Source organism: Hemibagrus wyckioides, linkage group LG14 (genome assembly GCF_019097595.1).
Source record: "Hemibagrus wyckioides isolate EC202008001 linkage group LG14, SWU_Hwy_1.0, whole genome shotgun sequence".
Classification (NCBI taxonomy): domain Eukaryota; kingdom Metazoa; phylum Chordata; class Actinopteri; order Siluriformes; family Bagridae; genus Hemibagrus; species Hemibagrus wyckioides.
Genome location: NC_080723.1, coordinates 9,955,011 through 9,967,510, shown reverse-complemented (window position 1 = coordinate 9,967,510; position 12,500 = coordinate 9,955,011). Strand labels below are relative to the sequence as shown.

The following is a 12,500-nucleotide window of genomic DNA, read 5'->3' as shown; positions in this document are numbered from 1 at the left end:
AAACAAGCTCAGGACAAAGTGACGGCATAAAGCATGTTAAACCTTTCTGTTTAAACACTGGGAAACATAAACGGAGCACTCAGAGTCGTTCTCTGGCTCTGTTTAGCTTTGTGTGTCTATGTGGTATGTGTGGGGAGGTGAATAGGGGGTGTGTGGGGGATGCAGGATGTCTGGTGGGGTAGGTGTGATGGGCTATATGTGATTGAACTATATTAGTCGAGACCAAAAGTTTACCAACACCGAGGCTAAAGCGCTCAGTTTAAAGCTCAGTTTCTCATGAAAACTCCATACATTTCCAGTGGGTCAAAAATGTACGTACATTAAGTTCTAAAAGAGGTTCTCTATAAGAGGAAAAAAAAGGATTCCGGAAATTAATTTAATGGCATTTTATTTTTATTTTATTTTATTATTTTTTTATTTTATTTAAGAAATTTCTCTTAGGCCTGATGTCTTAATTAGGAGTGCATCAGGTCTCCACATGTCTGATTCCTCTTTAGGTGGTCAACTCCTAAATATAAAATATTCTGAGATCACCCAGACACTGCATCATCGAGGGAAGAGACAGAGATTTAGACTCCCAGGGTTGACCGAAGGTTATGATTCCCAAGATAACAACAAGGGAACTAGTCTTTAACCAGAACCAAATATGTACATCCATCATTGAGGCCTGAAAAGCTGCTGTACATGAAATACTGGAATTAAAAAGCCAGACTGAAGTTTGTAGGTGACCAGGACAAAGATGTAGTGTTTTGGATGACAAAAATCATGGAAAAAGAGGTTTGCCTTTAGCCTAGGTGTATGTACACTTTTGGTCTCAGCTGTGTGTGTGTAATGGAATGGGTGTAGGAGAGTGTGTGTGTGATGTCTTTGTCTGAGAACGATGCATGAGTGTAAGCTCTGCGTAATGCCAGCAGATAGGAAACAGAGAGCGAGCGAGTGTTGTAGACTTTGTGTGGGTGTGTGGATGTGTGTAGGTGGTGAACAGGTCATGTGCAGTAGTTGGCAGGGAAACAGCAGTGGGCGGGATTATGTGTAGGGGATGGGGTGTTGGTGGGGGTTTGCCACAAGCTCTCAAGTCATTTGGTTGAAATCATTTACTTCAAAAAAAAAAAAAAAAGGGTCCACAGATGCTGTTTAATTACTGCTTTTAATACACTCTTGCTGATGTAGTGGGCAGAAGTGTGCCCTTGTTGGGGGTAGAGAAGCCCTGACTCTCCAGATGGCAAGAAAACACAAAGTTCTAAGATGTGAAACTGCAGTCAGTGAGAGTTAAGACTCGAGGATTTTCAGTGTTGCACGGCTAATATGAAGTGATAGCGAAAGGACCGGTTTCACCCCATGAGGCTTAAGCAGTATGAAGAGATCTTGAATCCGATTGGTCAGATGGTGGCCGTTATTTTTTTGTACAATAGTACTAGCTGTAAAGTATGACATGTTTATATTAATGCCCTCGTTTTAATGCGTTTTATATGTATGTTACCATAGTAACAGCCTTGTGTCCAGACTCCACTATACAATCACAAACAGATTTAAGAAGAGTTTTGTTTAACAAAGTGAAACATGCAATCCTTGATGTGGTGAAGTCTTTGCGTTAGGAGAGATTTGTTCAAGGGAGGTTTATGGAAGGAGTCTCCAGTGTCTCCTCCAGTCTCCAGTGCCGGTGCTTTCCCAGGATGCCGGAAACCTTTATTTATTTATTTATTTTCTGGTTGTGTGATAAAATAACAAGCCGTGTTTTTTTGAGAATGAGGTAGAGGATGGTGACGGTTTCTCATATATGCAATGACAGGAATATGCTTGTGCGCAACATAACACCTGAGACATTGTAATCCCTGGAAAATCACAGTGGTGTAGTCGGAATTCCGCTCTCCAGACAGCGCAGCGGTACAAACGTTATACACTTCCTTTTGATCCGACAATGCTAGATATCATCACCAGTGACATCCTAGAATCTTTCGAGGATGTTTTGTCACCAAATTGATTTTCCCTGTAGTTCTTTCGAACATCATTGTCAGGCAGATCAAGTATCGTTGTAGATAATTCGTATTAGGAGACAATGACGGTGAAGTGAAGCTGGAGCGACGCGAAGCCGGGTTAGGGCAAAGAATTCCGACTCTGGCAGCCAACTGGGAGAGAAAATGTCGAGTCATTAAACCTCTGTGCCAAACAGGAAGTAGCTAGAGGAGCTCTGTTCTGTGGCCATGAGATACCTCCTTAGGATTCTGGCTCTGTGTGTGTGTTTTCTGGTGCCAGTTATGTGCTCCAAGACTGGTTTCTGTGTTTGGATGGACAGGTGGAATTTGTAGGTGTGTGTGTAAGAAGGAGAGAATTGTGTGTGTGTGTGTTTTCTGACACTGGTATGTGTTCCCTTTGGCTCAGCACCAGTCATGTGACACTGTGGCATTCCTGCTCTGGCTAAAGAAGCTTCACACTGACCCGCCCCTTTTTCCTAAACTTATTCGTGACTGCGGGGTAAAATGTAGGACATGTTTTAACATCCTGCGATCGTTTGTTCTGGAGGAAATTATTAGCAAGAAAGCGGGCAAATTACAACAGGACTCGTTAAGCTTTAATTAAGTGTGTAGGCTGTGCCATGAATCCATCCAGACAAAGAGGTCATTACTAACGGTCGCTCTGATTTGCTGTGCAGGGGCATGATGCGTGTTGTGCTTGTATGTTCAGCATTGTGTGTGTTTGTGAGTGTGAGAGAGGCCTTAGGAGCTTGGGAGTCTACCCAACTGTAATTACTGCCAAGTACAAACACATTGGTCATTTCCATGGGTGGCTGCACTCACCATGACGCGCCTTCCTGTGGACCCACTGCAGTCTAACGTCTAAAGGGGAGAGTAGAGAAAAAGGCCACAGAGATTCTATTCAATTCTACTATATTCTATTCTATTCTATTCTATTCTATTCTATTCTATTCTATTCTATTCCCTGTGCTACAGCATGACTACACAACCGTTACTAATAAAATCCTAACGAAAAATCCATGTTGTCTTGTTATTTGTAAAGTGTACTTTAAACAGCACCTTGAATCCCAACAGCTGTTAATTACAGGTTTATTAATACAGATAAACAGCATTATGGCCATCGTGAATATTTACACTTCTGGAACATCTGTTGGATAAAATAAACAGTAATAGTATCGCATGTTATTAGATATGAAGTTGCATGGAAATCTTGCTGATCCTAAGGCTTTTACTAATACTGTCATGTATTTGATAATTATTATAAATTTTTATACACCGATCTTTTTCTGTTAGAAACATCTACTTATTCAGTGCAGTTATCTAATCAGTCAATCATGTGGCAGAGCAGCTTCAGTTCATTTTCACGTCAACCATCAGAATGAGGAAAAAATAGGAGGTTTAACTGTTACGCTTGCTGGTGCCGGGTCTTTTTTCCAGTCTGTCCAGTTTAGGTGCCTCAGATTCCTGACAGACAGTTGAGTGGAAGCTGACGTGGTCTTCAGGTGTTGTAGCTCTACCACCTCAAGTTTTGATGTTTTGCGCATGATGAGATGCTTTTCTGCTCACCACGGATGCCAAGAGCGACTATCCCAGGCAGTTTGATCCGATCTGCCAGAACTGTCGCTGAAATACTGGAACGATTGAAGTCACCGAGGCTAAACTTATTTATTCTGATGTGAACATGAACCCAGACTCTTGACCTGGTTTTGTCATGACTTTATTTATTGTGCTGCAGCCACGGCTGATTAGATAACCGCATGAACGAGTAGGTGTATAGCAGGTTCCTAATAAACCGCTCAGTGAGCGTACAACCGAGATGTTCCTTGTTTTGTAGGTCACACATAAATTTGAATAATATATTGAATTGTTCCTGTGCTCGTTCACAAGTAAGGTTCTGGGTGATGAATGATCTGATCACTGTATGGCTATTAGAATTGTTGTTGACATTATTCATAAAAAAATAACACATCAATTATTTAAAATATGAGAAAAGGGTAATACATGCTAATCAATATTTATTGTAACATTTATTTTAAATGCATCTTCAGCCGTTAATAATAAAGTGCGCATGTCGACACCTATATAGTGTTTATATCTGAACGAAACACTGCACATGTGCTGGTTTTGTGTAAAACACACCCCTGTATGCACACGCAGACCTCAACACGATGGCTGCGGCTTATTAACACGTGGCTGCACTCGTTCCCTCGCATTAGGATCTCGTTCCTACATGGTAATAAGTTTTGACCATGCATTATTTATTTATTTATTTTTATAATTAAATATGTCACCAGCAGAGCTCAGCAGGAGATGAGACAAGAGAATGACGCAAGTTAAATGCATGCTTAGTGTGTGATGTCATCACAGTGCCACTTTTTCCAGTCTGCCTTCCAGCAGGAAGGGAAAAAAAACCGCCGCGTTCCAGAAGAAGCCATGCTGTGTCACTTCCTAAATGGTCCCCATGCAAGAACAAGAACCGTTCCATTCTGAACGAGTTATGCCGTGTTGGTTATTATAAACTCCGAGTTAGTGGAGTGTTTGAGAAGCAAAGCTCATGTGCGTCTGTCCGTTAATTTTACTGCATTTACACTTCTGAAGTACAGCAGCTTGTCCGATCCGATCTGACCGAAGCCTCGTAGTAGTAAAGGAGTTAAATATCCTGCTACGGTTTTCACAAGAAAGAACAAACAAAAAGACTTTCTCGAAATCACTCCAAGTTTTAGGAGTTTATTAAGGTCACAGTGAACTTCAGCCTCCCCTTCTGGGATCTGGTGTGTGTGTGTGTGAGAGAGAGAGAGAGCAGGGGGAGAGAGAGAATGAAAGGAATGCACTGGGCTTTTTCATAGAACAGATCGTTCACAGAGTATCAGGAGATAGATGTGGACACAACAGGCTCTGGACAGGGTCAGCACGCTCAGTCTAGACAGAGGGAATGTGTGTGTTTGTGTGTATGCCACTTCAGAGAGGGTGTATGAAATGAAGTCCAGAAGGCTGGTGGTGTTTGTTAGGCTCACAATACACTGGAAGTTCTATAACACAGTTATTTTGTACCCTATGTAGTGAACATATACAGTAAATATGAAGCCATTTGGGATTCTATAATCTTTCTGCGTAAAATTAGCTAATGTGTTTATGCTTAAACCAATTTTTCTAAGCTGTTTGTTACTGAATCCAAATAAACCTCAGGTACCTAGTGATGATATGAATAAAGGTTTGGCAAACTGATCTGTGCTCATTAGAAGTGTGTGCATTATTTATTTATGCGTTTTTTTTTTCCTCCCGAATGATCAGAGTGTAGGCTCGGAAAAGTGTTTAGTGCCTTTGTGTTAGATTTCGTGCTCACGTAGGATGAAATTTGGGATGTGTGTCTTCTCCGTCTAGCGTCAGAACAGTGTGTCCTCTCTCTCACTCTCGCAGTCTTCCACCTGAAACAACCTCCTCCCTGATCTCAACTCTGAAGAGAAGATCACATACGTTACAGCAGGACAGTGACAGTACCAGAACTAGGTCATCTAACAACTTCAGTTAAAGCTGTTGGTTCCACTGATTGGCGAGGAAGCTGATGAGGGTATTCAAAACAGCATGGCAGGAAACTATGAGCTCTGAACATCGTGAATATTTGACCGATGGATATGATTAGGCCCAAACTTTAGAAATGTGCTGTGTGTTAGTCACAGAGGGAGCTGTTATGTAACTTATTTGTGGCAGGGACGACACAGTTCTCCTCCATGCACAGCATTTCTCACAGCTCTGGGGTGGCTGAAGGAGCGTGGATCAGTGTTCTACAGATTTTTATACAGAGTGTGGTGGATATTGGGTAGATACTGAATAATAAAGTATAATAACCTGACCCCAACACTTTCAGGTCTCCTGATGTCTGTCCTCAGTCACGGTTTATTTGCTTTTCTTTTATCGTTGACTGCAATGGTCATTCTATGTCCAGTTCTCTTTTTTTTATAATAAGCACGGTGTTAGTTCTGCATCAGTATAGCGCTTTTTTTTGTTGCTATTTTTAGCATTCCAGCTTTATTCATTTTCATCTATATAATTCCTGGACATTTGACTGATCCAAATAAGCCTTTGTATTTTCAGTAATGTCATTCTAGTGCGGTGACATTCAACTATGATTGGCTAAAATGCTCTTATTAGAGCCGATGACTTCTCTGTAAGTTTATTCTGTGGATGTGAATGATTTCCTCACATAGTTTGCTTGAACTTCAGCTTGTCACAAAGGTTTTTTTTCCCTCTCCAGAAGCCAGGGATCCATAAATGCATTTTATTTGACATCCTTGGTTCTCAGAGTAGGGTCTCTGAAGGGCAGCGGTGGGCATATGACATGTGCTTAAAGCCCATATCACTGGAGTAACTCTGTGCAGAAGGCTGGGTATGTGGTAATGTGAGATCTGACCACATTTTATCTTTTCTCAGATGGTGCTAGAGAACCAGACCATCTTAACCCCAGGCAAGACCTTGGGATGGTGCTTACAGCCAGAGCTTCATGCACTGACTCCCATGTAGACTCACTTATAAGCTACTTTAGGCATTCTCAAGTAGTGGAAGAGTAGAGGCTGATTTCATAAAGGATGGTGCAGGGTTTTTAAGGCATTAGCGTCTGAGAAAACTGGCTTCATAATGCTGGTTGGTTCCAGGGAAGGTCAGGGTATGCTGCTCAGTGGCAGGAGAGACAGACTTTCCTTGCATGATGTGAGAAGGTTATTCTTGCTCTGAATAAATGACTCGCAGGGTTTATCTGTGTTCAGAAGCTGGAATTATACACAAAAATCCATGAGCAAATTAGTATATCCAAAAGTAAGAGTCAGGAAACAATCTGTGGAATATTAAGTACTCAGAAGGTGGAAAGACTTTGCAAGGAGGCATCCAGGGGCATGAGATTACAGGAAATGATCCTGGGCCAGAAATTCCAGAGAGTGGACATTGAAGGGAACAAAATCCTTGGTATTCATTCCAAATGTGTGTTTACACATCATGTTTTCTCCTAGGTGAAAGTTACTGCAATGTAAGATCCGGGGGCTTTGGTGGCTCAAGTGGTTAAGGCTCTGGGTCATTGACTGGAAGATCGGGGTTCAAGCCCCCTGGTCTATGGTTTTCTTTTAAAGTATTTGTTTTTGCTGTGGTTGTAATTTTGTTCTGGTATTTACTGTACAATCGTGAGCCAAGCTTTTAGAAAAAACGTTTCTTCTCTCTCTTGTAATATCTTGTGCAAAGTGAATACAACAGAATCCGTTATTTTTTTTCTGTTTATTAGAGTAGTGTGCATGAGTTCAATTTTTTTTTCTTGTATTATCACTCGTGCTCACGGCATGGAAACAAGCGGTTTCTGCCTGAGCTTTACCTGACAGCATGATGCCTGACAGACCCTTTTAAAATTCATACACTTTCATTTTATTCATCAACTTTCTTTGAGTTTTTCCTCACAGCCCCATTGTAAATCAAGCAGCCTGTAGTGGTGCATCTCCTCTCTCAGTTCTGTCCAGCAGATATGAAGGAGCTTCACTAGGAGTTGTCTTAAAAAGGAGAGCTGAGGGAAAGCAGAGAGTAAACAGTTTTTAAGTGTCAAGAAACAAAGACCTTATATAGTGTTCTTCATCTCTCTCTCTCTCTATTTCTCTCTCTCTCCACGATGAGAAGTGGATGCAGTGGGCGTTAGAGAGTAAGGCAAGATGCTCTGCTCTGCTCGGACCGAGGTAACTGAGGCGGTTTAAATTAAAGCAGGACTCGGGAGATGGAGGAAGTGTTCCTTTTTTATCCTTTATCTAAAGTTTTAAAGATTGATTCATGTTGGATCATCCAGTCAAGTCCCAGGTGGGTGTGTATTCTATCCGAAATAAACCCTGTGCTACTTCTGCTGGCTCCTTATGTTGTTGCATTGTTAAACATGTAAGAACCGTGAGGTTTCGGTTGACGTTGGTGTGTAAGACCATGATGTCCCTGTTGATGTTGGTGTGTAAGACCACGATGTCCCTGTTGATGTTGGTGTGTAAGACCATGATGTCCCTGTTGATGTTGGTGTGTAAGACCATGATGTCCCTGTTGATGTTGGTGTGTAAAACCATGAGGTTCCTGTTGATGTTGGTGTGTAAGACCATGAGGTTCCTGTTGATGTTGGTGTGTAAGACCATGATGTCCCTGTTGATGTTGGTGTGTAAGACCACGATGTCCCTGTTGATGTTGGTGTGTAAGACCATGATGTCCCTGTTGATGTTGGTGTGTAAGACCATGATGTCCCTGTTGATGTTGGTGTGTAAAACCATGAGGTTCCTGTTGATGTTGGTGTGTAAGACCATGAGGTTCCTGTTGATGTTGGTGTGTAAGACCATGATGTCCCTGTTGATGTTGGTGTGTAAGACCATGATGTCCCTGTTGATGTTGGTGTGTAAGACCATGATGTCCCTGTTGATGTTGGTGTGTAAGACCATGATGTCCCTGTTGATGTTGGTGTGTAAGACCATGATGTCCCTGTTGATGTTGGTGTGTAAGACCATGAGGTTCCTGTTGATGTTGGTGTGTAAGACCATGATGTCCCTGTTGATGTTGGTGTGTAAGACCATGATGTCCCTGTTGATGTTGGTGTGTAAGACCATGATGTCCCTGTTGATGTTGGTGTGTAAGACCATGATGTCCCTGTTGATGTTGGTGTGTAAGACCATGAGGTTCCTGTTGATGTTGGTGTGTAAGACCACGATGTCCCTGTTGATGTTGGTGTGTAAGACCATGAGGTTCCTGTTGATGTTGGTGTGTAAGACCATGAGGTTCCTGTTGATGTTGGTGTGTAAGACCATGATGTCCCTGATGATGTTGGTGTGTAAGACCATGAGGTTCCTGTTGATGTTGGTGTGTAAGACCATGAGGTTCCTGTTGATGTTGGTGTGTAAGACCATGAGGTTCCTGTTGATGTTGGTGTGTAAGACCATGAGGTTCCTGTTGATGTTGGTGTGTAAGACCATGAGGTTCCTGATGATGTTGGTGTGTAAGACCATGAGGTTCCTGTTGATGTTGGTGTGTAAGACCATGATGTCCCTGTTGATGTTGGTGTGTAAGACCATGATGTCCCTGTTGATGTTGGTGTGTAAGACCATGATGTCCCTGATGATGTTGGTGTGTAAGACCATGAGGTTCCTGTTGATGTTGGTGTGTAAGAACCATGAGGTTCCTGATGATGTTGGTGTGTAAGACCATGAGGTTCCTGTTGATGTTGGTGTGTAAGACCATGAGGTTCCTGTTGTCTGTGTTGGAGGCAGAGTGGGAAAGTATTCTGGTTGTGGAAGCAAACACAAACACTGTGGACTCAGGAATGTAGTAATACGTGGGTGTGGGAGCTCACAGAGCTGGAAGGGGTGTGAGGGCTTGTTTCTCATGACCATGGTCAGAGGCACATGGACATGCCCAAACATGCTGCAGCCTATAAACCTGGTGTTTACTTCATACTTTTACTCAAAACTAGATGATTTATTCACGCTGTGCACTAAGAACAAACATTTCAGAGCAGCTTTAATTTTCAGCTCTACCCTCCTGCATCTCAGACCTCTGTCTCTGAGGTTACTTGTTTCCACAAGGTGTTATGTTTGCAAATATAAAACGCTTCACGGTAACGAGTGTTTCCGGCGGTACGTCTCCCTTCAGCGGGCTACAGATGTTGCAAGATGTTTTGCGCAATATACAGTTTTGCTCTGCAACCTGACCTTGGTCAAACATCGTGTCCAAGTCTTAATATTTCTGTTCAGGGGGATTGACCTGGGGGCTGAACAGTGGCTTAGTGGTTTCAACACCTCCAGGGTGGAGGGAGGGAGGGATTGACTCCTGCCTCCACCCATCCTTGCTCTTCAGGTGCTTTCCTTCTGGTTCTCCGGGTTTCTTCGGCCAGTCCAGAGACGTGTGTTCTCTTAATTTTGTCTGTAGTGTGTGCGATCACATCCTGGGAAGTCTGTGTCCTGTCCACCTCCACCTATATGAGTCCTATATGTAGGAATAAATGCTACAGAAAATGATGAACATATTTACAGCTCCATTTTGAGGAGGTTCGAATATTATCCACATGTACTGAAGTACAGCACAATTTCAGTCTTAGAAAGTGATACCCCGCTGACCGTAAAAGCAAGCTTTGGTGGTTGTTTGTAGATTGCTTTCATTATCACACAAGGAAACCCATTACAGAGATCATGAGACATGGAGTGAAGGTTTTGCTTTACAGTTGCATGTTTGTCATTTTGCGATTTCCATTACAGTTTCTTTTTTCTCGCGGTGTAAAGGCTTTATGGCTTTATGGCTTTATGGGGTGGATTTTAGGTAGTTGAGAATTTCATTCTGATAGCTGAGTCCTACTTTGCTCTCTTTCTCTCTCTCTCTCTCTCTCTCTCGCTCTCTCTTCTCCAAAAATGGCGTACATCCTGGAAGGGTTCGGTGGAAAGTTTGCTCGGTGACCTAATTGGTCTGGATGATGTTAAGATAATAAGTGAGGTTACTCAGGAACGTAATACAGTCAGGGGACAAACCTGCTTGCAGTTCAGTTCTTCAATCCGATCTGTTGCGAAATCGCATTTCAGTATGAAGTCACGCAGAAACCTGGTGGGGAAAAAAATAAGTGCGTCCTTCCTTCTTCTGTGAGAATTAAATCAAATAATTAGTGGGCAAGTGTTACTAAGAAATACACAAGATGATTGGAACCATCAGGAAGCAGATCTCTTTGCAGCTTGGTGTTCTTGAGTGTTTAGGTGTATGTCTAAGTCATGCCAAGAAGAACGGACATCATTGAGGACCTCATTGAGGACCTCAGAGAAGCAACTGTCGAGCTCATTAATCTGGGAAGGGTTATAAGGCCGTCTCCAAACGATGTGGGAGAAAGATCGTTTACAAACACAGGACCTTCAAGAGACTTGCCTTCTACTCAAGACCAGATTTCCCAGCATGAGGTCAAACCGCCATATAAAGAAAAACCCGAGCGCTACCTCACGTGCCTCAAACCAAATCTGACAAGTAATGCTTTCTTGGAAGGTGAAAACCTTCTCCCGGAAAAGCATGACTCTCCAAATAAAGCATGACTCGGGTTAGCAGAAATGCATCTGGACAAACCACAGAAGTTGTGCAGTACTATCTGGAGATGTTTGGTCATCATGCACAACTGCATGTTTGGAACAGACGGTGCTTGTGTCCAGGCACAGCTGAGGGCAGGAACGGGTTACGGGATGGAGTAAGGGCTTGGCAGAACGCTTCAGGAAGGTTTCACATGTAACGGCTAGATTATTTCATGACCATTAAAAATATAGTGCATGTAGTAGCACTTCAATATAGTGTATTTGTGTCAGGTATGAAGATGCACATGGAGTTTCTACACAGAAAAACAGTTTGCTGAATTCCTCAAAGCTCTGCTCATTTTCTTTCTTTCTTTCTTTCTTTCTTTCTTTCTTTCTTTCTTTCTTTCTTTCTTTCTTTCTTTCTTTCTTCCTTCCTCCCTCCCTCCCTCCCTCCCTCCCTCCCTCGCTCGCTCTCTCTCTCTCTCTCTCTCTCTCTCTCTGCCATGCCAATCCCAGGTCCTGAAAATCTAAGATAGGAAATGTTGAATGTAATACTGAAACACACACCAATCTTTATCATATTCTCTTCCTCTCTCAATCACACACAATAGTCTAAAAAAGCAATAAAGAAAAATGCCGACTCGGCTTGTAATATTGATTGGAAGTTATCCAGTGACTATTATACCACACGATATTGCATTAGCGGAGCCGCCACCGCACTCACTGAAGCTCCACAGAAACACTGGAGAACATTTGTGCAAGTTCTCACTCAGAAATGCGTCAGACAAAGCAGCACTGGACCCCAGCATTACTGCAGACGAGCCGGCCGGTGACTCGAGTCGGGAATGAAATCCAACATGCCCTTGATTTCTGTCACAATAACTGGAGAGTGTTTGAGTTCATTATTATGAAATTTTAACAAATGCAACTAACATTAGACAAATATATGACCAGATGGTAAAAATGGCGTCTTTTTTTTTTTCTTCTTCTTCTTCTTCTTCTCTTTTTTTTTGCAGTTTGGGGAAGTGATGATAACATAATTCACACGAATAATCAATGATCAAAACAAAAGGAGGAAGGAAAGAAATAAGGAAGAAAAAGAAAGAAAGCAAAGAAAAACAAAGATAGGAAGCAAAGAAAGAAAAACAAGGAAGGAAAGCAAAGAAAAAAAAAGAAGTAACTAAATAAAGATAGCAAAGAAAAGAAGCAAAAAAAAAAGAAAGAATGAAGGGGAGAAAAAAGGAAAGAAAGGAAAAAAACAAAAAAAGAAAAGAGAAAGAAGGAAAGAATGGAAAAAACAAAGAAGGAAAAGAGAAAGAAAGGAAAAAACAAAGAAAAGAGAAAGAAAGGAAAAAACAAAGAAAGAAAAGAAAGAAAGAAGGAAAAGAGAGAAAGAAACAAACAAAAAAAGAAAGAGAAGGAAAAGAAAGAAAGAAAGAAAGAAAGAAAGAAAGAAAGAAAGAAGGAAAAGAGAAAGAAAGAAAGAAACAAATAAAGA

At 41.9% G+C, this 12,500-nt stretch overlaps 1 protein-coding gene across 2 annotated transcripts in view; it reads left to right on the top strand.

Annotated features, from left to right (window-relative positions):
• peak1 (pseudopodium-enriched atypical kinase 1) overlaps positions 1-12,500 on the top strand; it is a 71,140-nt gene that overhangs the window by 12,536 nt on the left and 46,104 nt on the right. The window contains exon 1 of one of the 2 annotated variants that reach the window (XM_058407848.1): positions 7,548-7,796. The exons of the other annotated variant lie outside the window; for it this stretch is intronic. The gene's annotated coding sequence lies outside the window, so the exon portion shown is untranslated. Of the gene's footprint in view, positions 1-7,547; positions 7,797-12,500 lie in introns of those variants that run through there. 2 annotated transcript variants of the gene reach the window in all.